At 36.5% G+C, this 5945-nt stretch overlaps 1 pseudogene; it reads left to right on the forward strand.

Moving 5' to 3' along the window:
* Positions 1-577: 577 nt before the first annotated feature.
* Positions 578-2020, forward strand: LOC109686887 (glyceraldehyde-3-phosphate dehydrogenase-like; annotated as a pseudogene).
* Positions 2021-5945: the final 3925 nt, after the last annotated feature.

Below are 5945 nucleotides of genomic sequence, written 5' to 3' on the forward strand. Positions count from 1 at the left end.
CATCTTGCCACCAATTTCTATCTTCTTTATGACCCAAAACTTCCCTCAGGAAAGGGGATTTATGGCAGTCCTCATTTCTCAGAAATTTCTGTTTTTCATTAGATAAGGGAAGCTCTGAGAAGGATTCTTTATGCATCTGTTGAATCCCAAATGCCTTCAGCTCAAAATAATTCTAATGCTAAAGTGGCTTATTTTAGGGTGATCTATTTTTATCTCAAAGAGAAAAAAGAACTGATGAATACATGGCTTTGTGGAATATAGAATATAGTACTTTAAACTAACAACTATATCTCTCAACATTAACATATTTAAATCCCCCAAATCTAACAATGGATGAAAAAGGTAAGTTGCAGAAATATCTGTATAATTTGAAAAAATTATAAAGTTTAAAATTCTGTAGAATCAGCTCTCTGTTCCTTCCCATTTGACAGTCACATCTTATGCACCGAAAGTCACGTCCCTGAGACATGGCAGTGACAGTTGGAGTGAATGGATTTGCCTGCATTGGGTGCCTGGGATGCTTTCAACTCTGTCAGAGTGTACTGTCATTATCAACTCCTTCATTGACCTCAACTATATGATCTACATGTTCCAGGATGATTCCACTCCTGGAAAATTCATGGCAGTCAAGGCTGAGAATGTGAAGCTTGTTATCAATGGGAAGTCCACCTCCATCTTCCAAGAACATCACATTGGGGTGATGCTGATGCCAACTATGTTGTGGAGTCCTCTGGTGTCCTCAGTGCCATTGAAAAGGACTGATGGGTAGAGTCTAAAGGCCATAATCTCTGCCCCTTCTGCCAATGCCTCCTTTGTTATGATGGTTGTGAGCCATAACTATGACAACTCTCTCAAGATCATCAGCAATGCCTCTTGAATCACCAATTGCTTAACCCCCTGGCCAAGGTCATCCATGACAAATTTGGTATCATGAAAGGACTCATGACCACAGTCCATGCCATCACCGCCACTTAGATGAGTCTGACAGCCTCTCTGGGAAACTGCAATGATAGCCACATCATCCCAGAACATCACATCTGATCTCCCAGAATGTCATGTCTGCATTCTCTAATGTTGCAAAGGCTGTAGACATCCAAGACCTAATGGGACGCTCACTTCCATGGCCTTCCGTGTGCTCACCCTCAATGTGTCACTGGTGGATCTCATCTGCTGCCTGGAGAAAGCTGCCAGATATGATGACATCAAGACGGTGGTGAAGGGCTGATGGAGTGGTTCAAGAGGTAGAGTGCCTGCCTAGCAAGCACGAGGCCCTGAGTTCAAACCCAGTAGCACCAAAAAAAAAAAAAATGGTGGTAAAGCAGGTATCAGAGGACTCTGGGCTACATCAAAGACCAAATGGTCTCCTGCGACTATAATAGTGACACTTACCCATCTATCTTCAATGTTGGGGCTGGCATTGCACTCAACAACCACTTTATCAAGCTTGTTTCTTGGTATGACAATGAATTTCACAACAATGTAGAGGACCATATGGTCCACATGTCCTCTACGGGGTAAGAGCCCCCAAATGACCCACTTCAGCAAGAACATAGAGGGGCCCACAACTGCTGGGGAGTTCCTATCCCAACTCGGCCCCCCAATGCACTGAGAATCTCCCCTTCTCACAGTTTCTAACCCAGACCTATGAGGAAGGGGAGGGGCTTAGGGAGACCTACTTTGTCACATACCACCAGTAAAATCCACTGTACTAAATATCCTCTGCTAAATTCTGTACAATGGAGGACACATAACCAGGAAGTAAAAATTTAGCATTGTGTGTGGGCACAATAAGCACTGAATTTTTAAATGTATGCAATAATTATGTCTAGGTGAGAGAAGCACACAGAATCTGTCTTTGGTGTTTAATGCTTCACACCCAAAATACCAAACATGTGTTGCATAACACTTCTTTTTGTTTTGTTTGTGGTACTGGGTTTAGAACTCACGGCCTCATGCTTGTAAGGTAGGCCCTCTACCACTTGAGCCATGGCTCTAGTCTTATGTTTTGATAAAACTGGGAGTTCACCATGTTATTCATCATGTTCAGATGTGTATGTTTAAATGTTGTGAATTCCTTTACAAGGAGAACTGGTTCAAATCATAAAAAAGATTTATGAGTATCTGACTATGAATCTGGCTCACTCCAGAGGGTCATCTGGTATTGTCAGGAGCTGTCTGTCTTCATCGTGTGGCACTACTTTCTTCTCTCTGGATTCTATGTTATTCAGGTCCTTTATTCATGATAACATGAGGGCTCCTTAGTACTGAGAACATAGGGCTGCGTTTTAACCTCCTGGCATTTCTTGTAAAATGGACTTCTCTTTTCTACGACTTTAATAAGAGTCCTAAAATTTCAATCCATTGAATCATATGCTCATCTTGGATTAAAATCATTTTTATGGCGGAGTGAGCTAACAGAGACATGGTTATATGCCACCCCTAGGAATTGATGACATAGGAGATAAGCTTTCTAGAAATGACATAAGGGAGAGGTGTCTCAAGAAAGGCTAAGGGCAGAAGGGGAAACAGATTTGGGATGATAGGAAACAATTGGTATCTGCCATAAATGAGGCCTTCCTTCCACAAAGGCTTGCCTGTGTCCTGTATCTATGGTTACAGAGAACAATGCTTGCTTTATGTCATCATCTCTAAGGGACAGTGCATTTAGGAATATATCTATATATGCAAACTCACAGACAAAAGCCATAACATATAATTGAACAGTATGTAAAGGAATAATTTACCAATATCTATTAGTATCTAAGGATAGAATAATATAACAAAATATACTGATATAATACATGTATTAATAAATTGCAATATATAATAAACCATAGGTGAAACTCTATAGATATTTCTATTGAAATTAGGAACAAGAAACCTGGGCCTGGTTATATGTACCTTGTAGTCTCTGCTACTCAGGAGGCTGAGGCAAGAAGATCACTTGAGCCCATGAGCTCATAGCAAGACCTCTGTTTCCAAAAAAAGAAAAGAAAAAGGGGACAAGAAAAAATGTGGGCTTATTCTTATTTCCATTATTTAATATTTTTTTCCAAAATATATAAAGGGAGAAAGTAGCTATAAAACATAAATAGAAAGTAGGGGAATTATTCTATCAACAAAATACTTGAACTAACAGAAGTAGAAAGATTTAGTCTAGTTTACTGACAAGGAGAACCTGATCTAAAGGATAACAGGTTTTCCTTGGAACAGGGAAAAAGGAGTGTTAGGTACAGAAACAGGTTATTCAAAGAATTATCTTAGAACAAGAGAAGAATAGGACACAGTACCTAGACAATGGGCTAGCAGGAAGAAATCTGGAAGCGGGTTCCAGCCAGCTGGCTTGATCTATAAAGACACTTAAAAAAGCCCAATTTTTAGAGCTGAAAACAAAATAACTGAAATTTAAAACTCACTAGAAAAGTTTAACAGCAAAATACAGATGTTAGAGAAGATATCTAGCACATGTGAAGATAGCTCAGTAGAAATTACCCAATTTGAACAACAGAGAAAAAAAGATTAAAAAAAACCCTACAAACTCAGGCACCTATGGGACAAAAACATTTCTAATCTTATCATCAGAGTCCCAGAAGGAGAGGAGAAAAAAGTGATACCAAAACCTATCTAAAGAAAAAACAGCTAAAAGTTTTGAAATTTGGCAACCCCCCCAAACCAACAGATTATTAAAAACCAGTGAGACTTGAATAGGTCAAACTTAAGGAAATCTAGTCTCAGATACATATTAATATATGTACATATGCAATGTACATGTAATGTACATATCTATTATCTGTGTAGATCATATAAACTATAATATAGACTACAAATATAGCTAATGCATAACTACATCATAAACTACAGTATGTATACATATATGTGTATCATATAAACTAAAGACAAAACAAAATCTCAAACGCAGCCAGAGAAAAATGGTGTGTTGCCTGTAGAGGAACACCAATTCAAATAACAATCAATTTTTCTTCAGAAACCATGAAGGCCAGAGACATGTTTCAAATGGTGAGAACAAAAATTGTTAACCAAGAATTATATATCTGGTTTAAAAAATATATCTTTCAGGAATGAAAGTGAAAGACATTCTTAGATTAGGAAAACAGAGTATTAATTCTTAGTACACCCAATGGAAAAGAATTGCTGAGGAAAATTTTCAGACAGAAGAGCTATGATGGTCTAAAGACATCCAGAATACTATGAACTGAGGAAGAACAGAAAGGATAGCTACCCCGATAAATAAATACAATAGATTGTTATTTCCCTTTTTAGCTCTTTAAATATGTTTGAAAGCAGAAAATTTTAACAGTATCTGAAGGGGATTTCATTGAATATAGAGGTAATATATAAGACAACTAACATAAAAGGGAGAGGTCATAGAGATCTGATGTTTGTAAGATTTCTACATTCAACTTGAATAAGTAAAATTCAGATTATAAATAGGCTGTGAAAAGCATGTATATCATAATCCCTAAAGCAACATTAAAAAGAATGCAAAATATACAATTAAAAAGGTAAATTAAAATGGAATACTAAAAATGTTCACTGCTGTGCATAAGCTGTAACCCCAGTACTCGGAGGGAGGAGTATTGGGAGGAGGGTTTAGAGTTTAAGGCCAAAGAAAATAAGTTTAAACTCACAAGTTACTAATATCAGAAAAGAAACAGAAGACACTTCTACATATCTTGCACACACTAGGAAGATAATAAGCTACTCCACTTACATAAATGACAGTTAAGATGAATTGGGCTAATTTTAAAAAAACACAAACTACCAAAAACTGACTCAAGGTTAAACAGATAACCCAAATAGTCCTGCAACTACATTAAATAATTTTTAGTTAAAATTTTTTTTGGAAAAGAAATCTCTAGGCTAAAATAGTTTTCCCAGTAAGTTTTACCAAACATATAAGAAAGGAATAATACCAATTCTACCCAATTGCTAAAGGAATTTACCTTTACAAAATAGATCATCAGGCCTAGAAGGTTTAGTTGGTTAATTTTTACAAATATTTTGGGAAAATTTAAGTTTAAGATGACTTCTCTCTTCTATTTTCTCTCTTCTAGTAGCTTCCATTTGCTTCCTGAAAATAGAACACTTCTTCACTCATTTTACAAGGTTAGCATTACACAGATACGACAGTTAGCAAAAATAGTTCAGACAAAGAAAATTACAGACCAATAGCCTCTATAAACATTAATACCAATTTCTCAAGAAAATGCTGGCAAATTGAATCCAATAATATGCAGAAAAGAAAAATACAATAAAACTAACTGGCTTATCTAGAGATGTAAGGCTGGTTTAACAGTCAAATATTAATCAAGGTCCTATAATCTCAGCTATGTAGGAAGCAGAAATAGAAGAATCACAGTTCAAGTCCTGTCAAGGTAAAAAAGTTAGCAAGTTTCCATCTCAAAAAACAAGCAGAGTGGTGGCTCAAGTGGTAGAGTGCCTGCCTAGCAAGCATGATGTCCCAAATCCAAACCCCAGTACAGTCAAAAAAAAAAAAAAGATTAGGAATGGACTTGAATTCATTCAATTAATTGAACAGATATTTATTTAGCACATATTCTGTTCCTGGAAGTACTCTAGTTACCATGGCTATACCAGTAAACAAAACAAACAAAAATTCTGCCTTGATGGGACTTCTCTTTGGGGAAGCTTAGTAGTAAAATGTAAGTAAAGTGTCATGCAGAAAAAAGTGTTATGTATAAAAGTAATGCAAACAGGTATAGGCAATGCTGGAGGGATTTGTAAATTTTAGTAGTATGGGCAAGAAAGTCATATTAAGAACAGAACATTTGAGCAAAGACCTAACGGAGACGAAGGACTATTGGATATCTGATAGAAGAGCTTTACAAAGTACTTAACAAATTTCTTACTTTATTCCAAATTTCATTTACATGTATTCTTTAATCAAATGTCGGTTAAATATG

The sequence above is a fragment of the Castor canadensis genome, chromosome 15 (genome assembly GCF_047511655.1).
Source record: "Castor canadensis chromosome 15, mCasCan1.hap1v2, whole genome shotgun sequence".
Lineage (NCBI taxonomy): Eukaryota > Metazoa > Chordata > Mammalia > Rodentia > Castoridae > Castor > Castor canadensis.